Genomic DNA, 16,757 nt, shown 5'->3' on the forward strand with positions numbered 1-16,757 from the left:
AGTCCCTATCCTACATAGGGCTCATAATCTTAATCCCCATTTTACAGATGAGGTAACTGAGGCACTGAGAAGTTAAATGACTTGCCCAAGGTCACACAGTAGGCACATGGCAGAGCCGGAATCAGAATCCAGATCCGTCAGACTCTCAAGTCCATGCTCTATCCACTAGACTACAATGTTAGTGGCAGCCAGCCAACATCAGTGGCTCTACCTCAGAAGCTACTGCCCTGGTCAGTTTAACCAATTCATTCATCTGCCAGGGGAAGGAGGAGGGTTGAGATTTTGTGGGAGCTTTGAGGAAGTAGTTGGATTGTACAATGCTTTCTAGACTGTGAGCTTCTTTCATTCATTCATTCAATCAATCATATTTATTGAGCACTTACTGTGTGCAGAGCACTGTACTAAGCTCTTGGGAAGTACAACTTGGCAACATATAGACATGGTCCCTACCCAACAGTGGGCTCACAGTCTAGAAGGGGGAGACAGACAACAAAACAAAATGTATTAACAAAATAAAATAAATAGAATAAATACATACAAGTAAAATAAATAGAGTAATAAATATGTTCAAACATATACAAATATACAGGTGCTGTGGGGAGGGGAAGGAGGTAAGGCAGGGGGGATGGGGAGGGGGAGGAGGGGGAGAGGAAGGAGGGTGTTCAGTCTGGGAAGGCCTCCTGGAGGAGGTGGGCTCTCAGTAGGGCTTTGAAGGGAGGAAGAGAGCTAGCTTGGTGGATGTGCGGAGGGAGGGCATTCCAGGCCAGGTGGAGGACGTGGGCCGGGCGTCGACGGCAGGACAGGTGAGAACGAGGCAGAGTGAGGAGGTTAGTGGCCGAGGAGCAGAGGGTGCAGGCTGGGCTGGAGAAGGAGAGAAGGGAGGTGAGGTAGGAGGGAGCGAGGTGATGGACAGCCTTGAAGCCGAGAGTGAGGAGTTTTTTCCTGATGTTGATTGGTAGCCACTGGAGATTTTTGAGGAGGGTAGTAACATGCCCAGAGTGTTTCGGCACAAAGATGATACGGGCAGCAGCATGAAGTGTAGATTGAAGTGGGGAGAGACAGGAGGATGGGAGATCAGGGAGGAGGCTGATGCAGTAACCCAGTCGGGATAGGATGAGAAATTGAACCAGCAGGGTAGCAGTTTGGATGGAGAGGAAAGGGCGGATCTTGGTGATGTTGCAGAGGTGAGACCGGCAGGTTTTAGGGGCAGGGTACGTGAATACCACCTCTATTGTATTGTACTCTCCCAACCACTTAGTAATAATAATAATAATAATGGCATGTATTAAGCACTTACTACGTGCAAAGCATTGTTCTAAGCACTGGGGAGGTCACAAGGTGATCAGGTTGTCCCACGGGGGGATCACAGTCTTAATCCCCATTTTACAGATGAGAGAACTGAGGCACAGAGAAGTTAAGTGACTTGCCCAAGGTCACACAGCTGACAATTGGTGGGGCCAGTATTTGAGCCCATGATTTCTGACTCCAAAGCCTGGGGTCTTTCCACTGAATCATGCTACTTCTCTGAATTAAGAGTCCTTTGAGCCAGAATTGAACCAGCAACCTAAGAATGTCTAAGGATACACTGCTACAGTCCTCTGCTCTCCTACCTGAGAAAGGCTCATCCACACTGTAAGCAGTCAGTGTCCTCCAAAATATTCTCTCTTTCTTTTCTCATCTTTCTGTAGGAATCTGTGAAAGGAGATAAAACAGTGCAGGCCATTCTATCCACAGCAAAAATAAGATGAAGGTAACAAAATTGAACTTCACTTGGATTGCTTTGCAAAACAAACCAATCACTCCATCACTGCTCTTGAGCCACAGAGACATTCATTTCATTGTCCTTCAAGTGTTGTTCTACACTATGACAGGGACTGCATCTGATTTAATTATCTTGGGCCTAGCCAGTGCTTTAGAATGAAGTAAGCACTTCAAATGACATTATTATTATTTATTGAGCACCTACTGTGTGCACTGCATTGCACTAAGCACTTGGGAGAGAGTACAATAGAATGAGTAAACACAATCACTACACTCAAGGATCTTGCAATCTAGTGTGGGAAACCAATACCGATATAGTTTTCAGGTAGGAGGAAGGAGACAAGGTTATGTTTGAGTTAGTTCATAAATAGTAAGTACTCTTCTCTACACCAACCCATGGAACATCATCTAATTTTTTCTTCCTAAAACAGCCAAAATGTAAAATGCACTAGAACCAAGATCCTCTGATGTCTCTTGGAAGAGAAGATTGTCTTGTTGTTAATCTATCCTATATACACTCAAAGTGCTTAATACTATTTTTTTCCTGGGAAAAAGTTTAGAACTCCTCCCTTTTTTCATCCATATTGAGCAAAGACTCAGAGAAAGGTTCCTAGTAATAAATATTATCTAGACCTGCTAGGCAATGGAGTTTGGGTAAAGGGTTACTATAGTTATAGTTATCGCTTTAATTTGCATTCGAGCCAGCCATAATGTTGCATGCCAACAACAATAGCAACAACAATTGTCTCCTTATCCTGCATACACAAATCTCTGCCCCATTCTAATTTTGACATTATTTTTTCCATCCAAACTGCTACTATGCTGATCTAAGCACTTATCCTATTCTGCCTTGACTGCTGCATCTGTCCCCTCACTGACATCCCTGCCTTATGTCTCCGCTCCAGTCCATACTTCACTCTGCTGCACAAATCCTTTTTCTAAAGAAATTTTCGGCCCAAGTCTGCCCCTCTTCAAGAACCTCCAGTGATTGCCCGTTCACTTCCACATCAAACAGAGACTACTTACCATCGGTTTTGAAGCACTCAATCATCTTTCCCCCTCTTCCCTTACCTCATTGATTTTCTACTACTGCCCAGCATAAATCACTCCTCTACTGCCTGTGTGCTCACTGTACCTTAATCTCATCAGTGTCGGCTGTGAGAGGATGATAGATAGATAGATAGATAGATAGATGGATGGATGCATGGATAGGTAGATAGATAAATGATAGATAGATAGATAGATAGATAGATAGATAGATAGATAGATGGATAGATAGATCTCACAGCTGATCCCTTTAGCCTGGAATTCCCTCCCCCTCCATGTATGCCAGACTACCACTTTCCCCACTTTCAAAACCTTATTTAAAGTCACATTTCCTCCAAGAGGTCTTCCATCACTGTCATCATCATCACCATTTTGGCATTTGTCAATCAATCAATCATAATTATTGAGAACCTGGAGCACACGTCTGGGAGTCAGAGGTACCTGGTTTCTAATCCTGGATCTACCCCAGGTCTCCTGTGTGACCTTGGGCAAGTCACTTAACTTCTCTGGGCCTCAGTTACCTCATCTGTAAAATGGGGATTAAGACTTCGAGCCCCATGTGGGACAGGGAACAGTTTCAACCAGCTCAACTTGTATCTACCCCAGTGCTTAGAACAGTGCTTGGCACAAAGTAAGCACTTGAGTACCATAATTAGTATTATTATCATTATTATTATCACTACTAAGTGCTTGGGAGGGTACAATATAACAGAGGTGGTAGACACATTCCCTGCCCAGAACGATTTTACAGTCTAGAAACGCTTACTATATGTTAAGCACTGTATTAAAGGCTAGGGTCATTACAAAATAATCAGGTCAGACACAGTCCCTGTCCCACATGGGACTCACAGGCAAGGTAGGAGTGAGAACAGACACTGAATCCCCATTTTACAGAGGAGAAAACTGAGGCACAGATAAGTTAAGTGATTTGCCCAAGCAAACAAGTGGTGGACCTGGAATTAGAACTCAGGTCCACTAACTCCCAGCCCTGTGCTCTTTCCACTATCCCATGCTGCTTCTCCAATTAAACCCTCTTTTCCTCTCTGACATCCCTCTTCTGTGTCACCTGTGCATTAGATCTGCATCCTCTAAGTGCTTCATATTCACCTCACCCTCATTTCCCACAGCACTTGTACATATCCATAATTTATTTATTCATATTAACATCCGACTCCCCCTCTAGACTATTAGCTTATTATGGGCAGGGAACGTACCTACTAACTCATTCGTTCATTCAATCATACTTATTGAGCGCTTACTGTGTGCAGAGCACTGTACTAAGCGCTTCGGAAGTACAAGTTGTCAACATATAGAGATGGTCCCTACCCAGCAGTGGGCTCACAGTCTAGAAGGGGGAGACAGACAACAAAACAAAACATATTAACGAAATAAAATAAATAGAATAAATATGTACAAATAGAGTAATAAATACATACAAACATATATACATATATACAGGTGAAGGAGGTAAGGCAGGGGGGATGGGGAGGGGGGGAGGGGGAAAAGAAGGAGGGGCTCAGTCTGGGAAGGCCTCCTGGAGGAGGTGAGCTCTCAGCAGGGCTTTGAAGGAAGGAAGAACTCCTTTGTATTGTACTGTCCCCATCAATCAATTAATCACTGGTATTTATTGAGCATGCACCATGTGCAGAGCACTGCATTAAGCACTTGAGAGAGTACGACAGAGTTGGTAGACACATTCCCGCACACAACGCAATAAATACCTTTGATTGACTGATTGATTTCCTGGGTAATGCTTTTTTATCAGGTATCCCCCTCGAGCATTATGATGGAGTTTCTTCCTTGAGAGGGAGAAGTGGGGCCCAGGGAAAGGAATTATTCTTTTATTTAGAGAAGCAGCATGGCTCAGTGGAAAGAGCCCGGGCTTTGGAGTCAGAGGTCATGGGTTCAAATCCCATTTCCACCAATTGTCAGCTGTGTGACTTTGGGCAAGTCACTTCACTTCTCTGGGCCTCAGTTACCTCATCTGTAAAATGGGGATTAAGACTGTGAACCCCACGTGGGACAACCTGATCACCTTGTAACCTCCCCAGCACTTAGAACAGTGCTTTGCACATAGTAAGTGCTTAATAAATGCCATTATTATTATTATTCCTGAGATTGAACGAAAAGGTAGCAGGAGCTGTACATGTAAGGGCAAAGGAGTTCTGACCTTGGGAGAGGCAGGCAGTCAGAAAGTTACAGGTAGAGCACCAGACGGACTAAATCAGGTTTGTTATTTTGTCCATTAGTTACTCAAAGCAGATTAATTGGAACCAGACATATGAGGATTCCCAAGGTTTTCCTTCTCACTAACATCATTAGTTATTCAAAACCAGCTTAGCTGCTTGTATTTCAGGAGACAGTTCTTTAGCTAATTTTCTGAGAAAATGCAATTTGCTTTCCCACTGACCTATGTTGAATAGACTCTTGTACTAAGTAATGTCCACTGTTTGTTTTTGTTCACAGACAGCTCTTACAGTAAAACAGAATGCCCAGGAGAAACTGAATTCCCTCTGAAGAGGGAAGACGGAATGAGCCTACCTCTGACCAGCTGTTGTTAATATGGACACACCTTTTCTCAGCAGCAAAAGATGAGGTAGCACCCGAAAGAATACGACTAATTATCTTTGGTTAATCTAGAGAAGAAGGAGACCTGATAGAGTAAGAGTGTGAATTCAGAGACCGAATGTCAGAAATGCCTTTACCCAAGAGGGAAAGGTTTGTTGGGAGCTACTATGTTAGCAGTCGTAGACTAGTAATTAAAATGTGATGAGGAGTTGTCATTCTCCTAAGAGTCATCCTGGGACCCAGAGATTTGAGGTAAAACACTGACTGGGATAGTTTAACCTCATTTTACCAACAAGAGCTTTCCGATCGAGTGACTGACATGTTTGACATGACAGTTCATTGTTTTTCTTTATAAAGTCTTACATTTATGCTGGTTTTAATAGTGTCTGTCCACTAAAATATGGACCTTTTGATCTTGAGGTGACATCATTTTACAGTGAGTAGTGACTCAATATTTTTAGGTTTGTCTTCCTTAGCAGTAGTCTAAAAGGAGTTTAAAATTTATTCCATTCATTCAATCGCATTTATTGAGCGCTTACTGTGTGCAGAGCACTGTACTAAGATATTCCAGAATATCTTAAATTGTATTAATATTAAGTAAAGCAAATACGTTTTAGTAAAACATTTTAGTAAACTTAGTAAAACTCAATTTCCCTGCTCTGCCACATGTCTGCTGTGTAAACCTTGGGCAACTCACTTAACTTCTTTGTGCCTCAGTTACCTCATCTTTAAAGTGAGGATTCAGACTGTGAGCCACATGTTGGGCATGGCTGTGTCCAAACCAATGAGTTTGTATCTACCCCAGTACTTAGAACAGTGTCTGACACATACATAGTAAGTGTTTAAAAAAAACCATAAAAGAAAAGTTTAATGGAAAAATGTGCATAGCTGAGGATCTTTATGCTAATCTATTTGGGGTATTCAAGGTTACAGGTTTTCAGAATAAGTTTTTGCTTGAGTGAGTGACCATTAAATTTTAATTAATCTTGTTCCCAAATATTTTTTTATTTTCCAAACTCATTGCTATTTTAATACAGCTTCCTCCCAGTAAGCACACAGCTCAATGGCTGTTGACCTGTGTAAATGTATTTCTGATGTCTGTCAGCAAGTATAAATGTATAATTTCATTAAAGTTTATTATGCATACTCTGCTATGAGAGAACAGCATAAAAATGAAGGCATTTGGCTAAAGTTCAACTGGGCATCAAATAGCACTGGCAAGAATTTTCTTAACCAGATGGGTGTAAAACCTTGCTAACGCAATAGTGTGTGCTTAACACAGAAAAAGTATCAGAAACAGATGTGTTCGAAATGACCAAAGTAACAACAGAAACAATAAACATGGGATGTACATTAGAAAATGCTGCCCTTGCCAGAAGAAAAAATGAAAAATTCTTGACAGAACAAATGCATTTCCTTGTCAAATATGAAATGCTACTGATAGTTTTCCAGACCGAGGTTCACGTACAAACATTTTTCTTTATGTGTTATTACTGAGCTGCTAACATGGTGGCCAAAATAAAGACCATATTTTCAGAAGAAATTCACCATAGGGAAAATGTAATTGTATTAAAGGAAAATAAATCTCTGGCTTAATTAGGAAGATGGGGGAAAGGTGAATGCCTATAAAATCTATGCAATTTGGATACACTCTCATCATAACTGCTGTTGTTGCCCAGATGCAACATTCCCCATTTTTTATGAGCCGATGTGTATACACACAACCCATCAGTTACAAATATTTTTCTTAGCCCTGAAGTTATTAGAAGCCCTCCAAGAGCCAAGCGTGTGTAGGGGGTGTGTGTGCTCTGCCACCTGAAATTAGGCAAATTGGAAAACAGAACATCCTGGGTGGCAGAAAAAAGGGTTTTTTTTTTCCTTCAGTCCCTTTCTTCCCAAAACCAGGGCCCCTAATCCCTCCAGAAGAGGTTGGAGCAGACTACACACACACACACACACACACACATGCACACACACACACGCACACACACATACTGATATATACACATAAGACAAGCTCATATATGCACACAACATGTACACAATACACATATAGCTTGCACACAAACACATAACATACATACATCTACACACACACACACGCTCCGATATATGCATAAGGCAAGCTCATATATCCACACGTATGCAATATTCATTCATTCATTCAATCACATTTATTGAGCGCTTACTGTGTGCAGAGCACAGACAGCTTGCACAAAAACACATAACATACGTACATCTACACACACACACTCCAATATACACCTAAGACAAGCTCATATATACACACAACTTATATGCAATCCACAGACAGCTTGCACACAAATACGTAACATGCGTACATCTACACCTCCCCCCCCCCCACACACACACTGTAAGGCCAGGTTAGGCCTGGGTCCCTCCTCAACACGATCAAGTCCAATTTTCAGTGGGAACTGGGGCCTTTGGGCAAGAGGATACCCCTCACCTTGGAGGGGAGCCTCCCTTCACTTCCAGCATCATTTGGTCAGGGGGCCTCAGCCAAATTTAGCTGAAACCAAAAAGAATCAGAGTCAGACACAGACCCACCCCAAGAAAAGGGAAATGTAATTGGAATTTATTTTTCCTCCTCTTCAAATTTTCCTATTGGTTCCTCCTGTGAGTCTGGGTGGAAGAGGTCTCATCTGCCCCATGGGGGTGGCTTGGGTGGGCTGTGGGGGATCGGCCTCAAAGGGAATTTGGGCTCTCCTCCAGCTTCTCCTTCTCATCCCCCTCAGTGGGGTCTCCAAATGGGAAGGGGGAGGGGAGGGAATGGGGAGGATCAGAGCAGGCAGGGCCTGGGCCACGCGCAGGCAGGACACCAGGGTTGTGCCGGGCTCCTTGGCCAGACCACAGGCTGAGTCTGGACTGGGCAGGAAGGGAAGGGGCAACCGGCTGGAGGAAGTGAGGGGGTGGGTGAGGGAGGGACAGGGTGGTGGGGAGCGAGGGGAATTGCAATTGCCTCCTTCTCCTTCAACTAAGCACTCAGTACAATGCTCTGCACACAGTAAGTGCTAAATAAATATGATTGAATGAACCTTCAGAACCAGCCAAAAGAGTGATTTTCCTCCTCTGCAGCCGCCGAGGAAAGGGTGACACACTACTGTAGTGGCAGAAGGAATGGTGCCCCCTACTATAAGCGGCCGAGGGAAGAGTGCCCAACTTCTGCAGCGGCCTAGGGAAAGGTGCCCAACTGCTGCAGTGCAGTGCCCGAGAGAAGGGTGCCCCGTGGCTGCAGCGGCCGAGGGAAAGGTGCTTCATCACTGCTGCAGTGGAGTAAAAGATGCCCAGCTGGTGCAGGGTGGTTCTATTTAATCACTGGCACGAGTCAGGGGGGGAAGGGCGGTGAAACCCCACCCACGTGGGAATTAAACTTTCTTCTTTCTGGAGGGGACTTGAGGTCGGTTTCAGCTTCCCTGTCCCTCCATTCATCCAATTGTATTTATTGAGCGCTTACTGTGTGCAGAGCACTGGACTAAGCGCTTGGAAAGTACAATTCGACAACAGATAGAGGCACTCCCCACCCAACAACGGGCTCACAGTCTAGAAGGGGGAGACAGAAAACAAAAGAAAACAAGCAGATAGCAATAACACAGTGATAGATATCAATAACACTCCTCTACCCCTCTTCGTCCTCTGACACTCACACACCCACACCCAAACCCACAGGCACGCCCCTTTTTATTACTCGCCCGACCTCGGGTGTAAATCGCCCTCGCTCTCAGGCAAAGACATCTTCTCCCCCCATCCCTGCCCGGCCCGGGGCATAGCTTTAACTCTATTTGTTCTGACGATTTTGACACCTGTCTACATGTTTTGTTTTGTTGTCTGTCTCCCCCTTCTAGACTGTGAGCCCGTTGTTGGGTAGGGACCGTCTCTATATGTTACCGACTTGTACTTCCCAAGCGCTTAGTACAGTGCTCTGCACACAGTAAGCGCTCAATAAATACGATTGAATGAATGAATGAATGGAGGCCGGAGTGGAGCTCCTCGATCTCCCCTGCCCCCAGCTCTGCTTGGCTGGGCAGAGTTTTGTGTTTCATCAATCGTATTTATTGAGCGCTTACTATGTGCAGAGCACTGTACTAAGCGCTTAAGTGCTTGTGTTTCGTGTTGCGTGTTTTGTGAGTTGGGCAAGCCCAGGACCCCCGACTCAAAGGAGGAGGGAAGTGGAGCGCTGGGGGCAAGGGTGGGCCAGAAAAGACATCTGGAAATTCAGAGGGAAGCGACATCTCTCAGCGTGGTTTAGTGGAAAGAACACGGGCTTGGGAGACAAAGGACGTGGGTTCTAATCCTGCCTCTGCAATTTGTCTGCCGTGTGGCCTTGGGCAAGTCACATAACTTCTCTGTTGCTTCAGTTACTTCATCTGGAAAATGGGGATTAAAAGTGTGAGCCCCACGTGGGACAACCTGATTACCTGTATCTACCCCAGCGCTTAGAACCGTGCTTAGCACCTAGTAAGCGCTTAACAAATGCCATCATTATTAATCGTAATTCAAGGGGGAGCGCAGGTCCCTGAGCGAGCAGAGAATTGCACTTACAGTAGCACACAAATCCGTTCGTAGAGGAGGCAAGTCAATCAATCAATAGAATTTGTGGAGCGCCAACTTTGTGCGGTGCGCTGTAATAATAATGGTGGTATTTGTTAAGCGCTTACTATGTGCCGAGCACTGTTCTAAGCGCTGGGGTAGATAAAACGTAACCAGGTTGTCCCGCATGGGGCTCACATCCGTAATCCCCATTTTTACAGATGAGGTAGCTGAGGGAGACAGAAGTTAATTGACTTGCCCAAGGTCACACAGCAGACAAGTGGCGGAGGCGGGATTAAATACGATTGATGATGATGATGATGATTAGAACCCATGTCCTCTGACTCCCAAGCCTGTGCTCCATCCACTAAGCCACGTTGCTTCTCCAGTCGAGCAGGCGAATGCCTTCGAGGAAAGTCAAGCCCACTCCGCCCTGCTCCTGACAGCTTCTTCCTTCTGGCTAAGTCTATATCAGCAAACTCCCCCGAACATTCAGGCCCCAAATTTATACTCTGACCGACCACGGTCATAATAATAATAATAATAATAATAGCATTTATTAAGCACTTACTATGTGCAAAGAACTGTTCTAAGTGCTGAGGAGGTTACAAGGTGATCAGGTTGTCCTTCAGGGGGCTCACAGTCTTCATCCCCATTTTACAGATGAGGTAACTGAGGTACACAGAAATTTAATGACTTGCCCAAAGTCACACAGCTGACAATTGGTAGAGTCGGGATCTGAACCCATGACCTCCGACTCCAAAGCCCGGGCTCTTTCCACTGAGCCACGCTGCTTCTCTCAATGCAGCAGGCCTAAACCCACCCCCGTCCTCCTCTTTCTTCTCAAATGATGATGATGATGATGTTTTGGGGAAAGAGAGGAGCAGAGAGGGTACTAAATTATCCGGATCATTGAGAACTAGTCCGGTCTCTCTCAGGTAGCATTTAATAATTATGGTGTTTGTTAAGCGCTTACTATGTGCCGAGCACTGTTCTAAAGCGCTGGGGTAGATACGAGGTAATCAGGTTTTCCCACATGGGACTCACAGTCTTCATCCCCATTTTACAGATGAGGCACAGAGAAGTGAAGTGGTTTGCCCAACGTCACACAGCAGACAAGTGGTGGAGTCGGGATTAGAACTCATGTCCTCTGACTCCCAAAACCCCTGCTCTTTCCACTGAGCCAGGCCGCTTCAAAACCAAGTGCAAAGGGCGGCAATCCCAGGGCTAACTGATGCCGAAAGCAGGGTGGAGCCGGATTTGAGGAGTAAATTGTCGTCGGTAATTGTGGCCGTGTAGAACCTCGAAACAGGCGAGGGAAGAAACTTCATTCATTCAGTAGTATTTATTGAGCGCTTACTGTACTAACAGCACTGTACTAAGCGCATGGAAAGTACAATACTGCAATGAAGAGAGACAATCCCTGCAACGGCCCGGTCCCACACTCCTGAATGTGGTCCTGGGTGCGAATTCGCCCTCAATCCTCCCAGATACAAATCCCAGAGGAATCAATCAATCAATCGTATTTATTGAGCGCTTACTGTGTGCAGAGCACTGTACTAAGCGCTTGGGAAGTACAAATTGGCAACATATAGAGACAGTCCCTACCCAACAGTGGGCTCACAGTCTAAAAGGGGGAATCCATCCGTGTTCTCAGGAGCAAGGGGATTTGGCAATGTTTGGGGGCTTGCATCACCAGTCTCTCGGATTTTATACCATCTTATTTCCAAAGACCTGGATCTTTGGAGTTAGAATAAAAAAAAGAGGGGCGTGTTTCCTTCATCATCCTGTGGGAAAATGCGACAACCCACACGGAGACCCTCGCGATCATGTGGGCGACCCCACTCCTTGCCTGGAGACCCAGAAGAGGTCGCAGGGAGAGAGGGCTCCCGGCTGGACACACACTTCGACTGACCCTGCCTGTCCTCTCTGTCCCAACAGCTCTCCTCTCTCCGTCAGCGTTTCCCATTTTAATCCGTAAGATAGTCATCGGGGAAAGGACAGATAAGGCCCTTTGAAGGTCCGGCAGGCGGGCTTTCAAGCTTCTCCGCGATGGCTTTTATTTCCTTTTTGATGGCTAGCATGTTGGGGGGCGGGAGGAGAAAGAGAGAGAGAGAGAGAGAGAGAGAGAGACCCTGCCTTCTCCTGGGCTAATCGAAATCATATTTCAGGACTGTCTGTCTGAACTTTTCGTACATTTTCCGCTCCCCTGACTATCTGATTTAAATACCATCCCCTACCTCACCTTGCAGAGAGGATATCTATAAGGCCTGAGGCACTTTATAGGGTCCCGTACATGTGTATTCGTTATCCAGACAGCCTCCTGCGCTGTATAACCTGCAGACCTTAAAAGCCGCTTCAGAAATGCAAAACAACTGTGAGCTGGAAAAGTGATGATCTCCAGTTAGATCATTTCTCCTGGAAACCTGAAGGGAGGTTTCCCGTTTGATAGGAAAAACTTAGCCTTTCAGATCTTGGCAGGTGGGGAGTGAGGCGGGGGTGGGGGCGAGAGGCTGAGCCTTCGAGGCCCGGAGCTGTGGATCGCGGGGAATCTGGAGAGCTCTCCCTCAAATCGAGCTCGGGAAATCGGACTAGGGGATTTGGGTGGGAGACACACTTGTGGGGAGCGCTGGACGTCTCTTGGGGAGTCAGACTTGGGGGTGATAGGCTTTCTCTGGGAGTCAGACTAGGAGGGCAGGGCGTCTTTCGGAGAGTCGGACTTGGGGCCTGGCAACTCTAGGAGTGTCAGACTCGGGGGTGTGGGCATCTATCGGGCAGTCGGCGAGGGAGGGAGGGAGGGATTCTCTCCTCGAATCGAATTTAGGGTGTGGAGGCCGCGGCCTCTCAGACGGGAGCTGTTCCTTGCAGGAGGAAGCCGACGGTTGTCGATGCATCTGAGGGGTTCGGGGAGCGAGAAAGCAGAGGAAGAGGGAAAGAGGTCAGCCGAAGAGAAGCTTCAGAGGGGATGGGGGAAGAGGGAGGCGATCAGAGGGGATGGGGGAAGAGAAAAGACTGTCTACATGTTTTGTTTTGTTTGTCTCCCCTTCTATCAATCAATCAATCGTATTTATTGAGCGCTTACTGTGTGCAGAGCACTGTACTAAGCTCTTGGGAAGTACAAGTTGGCAACATATAGAGACGGTCCTTATCCAACAGTGGGCTCACAGTCTAGAAGGGCTCACTGTCTAGAAGGCTCACAGTCAAGACTGTGAGCCCGTTTTGGGGTAGGGACCGTCTCTATATGTTGCCGACTTGTACTTCCCAAGCGCTTAGTACAGTGCTCTGCACACAGTAAGCGCTCAATAAATACGACTGAATGAATTAATGAAAGAGATCAGAGGGGATGGGGGAAGAGGAAAGAGAAGGCAGATTGGGGCCGGAGAGAAAGAGAGATTTCCAGTTTCTCTTGGTTGAAGGAGGGGGGCAGAGGGGAGGAGAGGAGAGGCATCAGACGGGTTGATGATGCCCCCGGAGCAGACCCAGCTGCAGTCTTCATAGGAGAGCGCGGGACAGACTTCTCTGGTCCAGGGCATTTGCAGAAAGGGATGAAGGGAGGGAAGGAAGGAGGGATCAGAGGGGGAGGTGGGGAGAGAAAGTCCTTGGTAGGGGGCGGCCTGGCCTGGACTTCCCTGCCGGGGGTGGGGTGGGCCCGGAGAAAAGGACTGCTGCCTGCCTCTTCGGCCTTCTTCTTCGCTGCAGGGGCTGGGTGGTCCAGACCCGCGGGCCCGCTTAGCCTGGCCGGGGGGAGGGGGCCCAGGCTCCTGCACGTTTGACTGGCAAGCCTCCGTTCCTTCCCCGTGGAAAGGGAGACGACTTCCCCTCACCCCCCAACACACACACCCCGCCCTTGAAGGACTGGGCGATGCTCCCCGGTCCCCTGGGTTATTCAGACTCATAATAATAATAATGGCATTTGTTAAGCGCTTACTATGTGCAAAGTACTGTCAGCACACCGCGTTTGGGGGGAGGGGGGAACCTGTCCCGGGATGCCCCATTTGAGACGGTCCTGCACCCCAGGAAAGTCTGCTCCCCCGAAGAGCGAGGCATGAATAAATCCATGCCGGCTTCGGATCTTGCGGATTTGGGTATAGAAATGGGAGAAAAATCCTTCCAGACCTTTCCTTAACAAACCTCGGCCTGTCCCTTCTCAAAGCCCTTGAGACCTCTTCCACGCTATTTAAATGGTGGGGCGTGGGGGGGGGGGGTGATCTAGTCCATTTAGGATGCTTAGGTCCAATTTGCATTCATTCATTCATTCATTCAATCGTATTTATTGAGCGCCTACTGTGTGTACAGCAGTGTACTAAGCGTTTGGAAAGTACAGTTTAGCAGCAGATAGAGACAATCCCTACCAAACAACGGGCTCGCAATCTAGAAGGGGAAGACAGGCAACAAAACAAAACAATAGCATCAATACCATCAAAATAGATAGAATTATAGCTATATACACATCATTAATAAAATAAATAGAATAATAAACATGTACAAAAATACACAAGCACTGCGGGGCGGAAAGGGGCAGAGGAAAAGGGGGGCTCAGTCTAGGAAAGCCTCCTGGAGGAGGTGAGCATTCATTCATTCATTCAATCGTATTTACTGAGCGCTTACTGTGTGCAGAGTACTGTACTAAGCGCTTGGGAAGTACACTAGCCAGCGGGGCCCGAATGGCGCCCCCGACCCGGGTGTAAGGCGGTCCGGAGGGTGGGTGGGGCCCTGAGGGTCCCATCCCCAGCCCTGCCCCTTCGCCCTTCCTCGAAGGGAAGAAAAGCCGAGGGAGGCTCCGCTGGACTCAATCGATTTCTTAAGCTCTGTCTTTTCTGATTTATTTTTCAATCTCCCCAACGATCGCTCCGGGAGCCAACTCCCACGAAACCGTCCCGAAGTGGGCCAAGGACTCTGACGCCAACCGAGTTTCCCAAATTCCTTCAATCGTACTTATTGAGCGCTTCCTGTGTGCACAGCACTGTACTAAGCGCTTGGAGAGTACAATTCGGCAACAGATAGAGACAATCCCTACCCAACAAGGGGCTCACTCCCGGGAGATGCCCGGACCGCTCCAGGGAGCCAGCTCGGGGCTGGAAGGAGGCCCAGAGCCCGGCCTGGAGACCCGGGTAGGGGACCCCAGACTCATAAATAATAATGATGGCATTTGTTAAGAGCTTACCATGTACCACTGTTCTAATCGCTGGGGTGGATACAAAGTGATCAGGTTGTCCCACGGGGGGCTCACAGTCTTAATCCCCATTTTACAGATGAGATAACTGAAGCACAGAGAAGTTAAGTGACTTGCCCAAAGTCACACAGCCGTCAATTGGCAGAGTCGGGATTAGAACCCATGACCTCTGACTCCCAAGCCCGTGCTCTTTCCACTGAGCCACGCTGCTTCTCTCAGCTCCTCTTCTTCCCCGGGGAATCCGTGGGGGGCGGCGGCGGAAATCTGGACCCTCTCCTTCGGTCTGAAAGTGAGAAGAAACATTGACACCCCCATCCTCAGCACCCTAGAACCGTCTACTCCGATCTGAACAGGCCGGTGCCGATGCCGGGGGAAATCACAGAGGCGACTGAAAGGTTATTACAATTTAAAAAAAAAAAGAAAACGGGCATAGCTCATGATTAAGCAAGCGGACGTGTGGGGTAGCATCAGTTTACAGGATGCGGAGGATAAACAGCTGGAGAGAAAGGGAAAGCGTTCCTGAGAAAAAGGTGTCTCTGCACAAAATTGACTTTTTGGGTGGGAGACCGTGGGGCAGCCGCTCAATGCCCTTTCCTCTCATTCATTGATTCAATCGTGTTTATCGAGCACTTACTATGTGCAGAACACTGTAGTAAGCTCTTGGTAGAGTACATTCCTTCATTCAATCGTAATTATTAAGCGCTTACTGTGTGCAGAGCACTGTACTAAGCTAAGGAAAGTACATTCCTATATTCAATCGTATTTATTGAGCGCTTACTGTGTGCAGAGCACTGCACTAAGCTAAGGAGAGTACATTCCTATATTCAATCGTACTTACTGAGAGCTCACTGTGTGCAGAGCACTGTACTAGGCGCTTGGGAGAGTACATTCCTTCATTCAATCGTATTTATTGAGCTCTTCCTGTGTGCAGAGCACTGGACTAAGCGCTTGGGAAAGCACATTCTTTCATTCAATCGTATTTATTAAGCGCTTACTGTGTGTAGACCACTGTACTAAGCTGAAAGTACATTCCTATATTCAATCGTCTTTATTGAGCTCTTCCTGTGTGCAGAGCACTATACTAAGCGCTTGAGTATATTCCTTCATTCAATCATATTTATTGAGCACTTACTGTGTGCAGAGCACTGTACTAAGCTAAGGAGAGTACATTCCTATATTCAATCGTATTTATTGAGCGCTTACTGTGTGCAGAGCACTGGACTAAGCTAAGGAGAGTACATTCCTATAGTCAATCGTATTTATTGAGCTCTTCCTATGTGCAGAGCACTGTACTAGGCGCTTGGGAGAGTACATTCCTTCAATCAATCGTATTTATTGAGCTGTTCTTGTGTGCAGACCACTGGACTAAGCGCTTGGGAGAGCACATTCTTTCACTCAATCGTATTTATTAAGCGCTTACTATGCGCAGAGCACTGTACTAAGCTGAAAGTACATTCCTATATTCAATCGTATTTATTGAGCGCTTACTGTGTAAGCTTACCTCCTTCCCTTCCCCACAGCACCTGTATATATGTATATATGTTTGTACATATTTATTACTCTATTTATTTATTTATTTATTTTACTTGTACATATCTATTCTATTTATTTTATTTTGTTAGTATGTTTGGGTTTTTTTTTTTCTCTGTCTCCACCTTTT

The sequence above is a fragment of the Tachyglossus aculeatus genome, chromosome 4 (assembly GCF_015852505.1).
Source record: "Tachyglossus aculeatus isolate mTacAcu1 chromosome 4, mTacAcu1.pri, whole genome shotgun sequence".
Classification (NCBI taxonomy): Eukaryota; Metazoa; Chordata; class Mammalia; order Monotremata; family Tachyglossidae; genus Tachyglossus; species Tachyglossus aculeatus.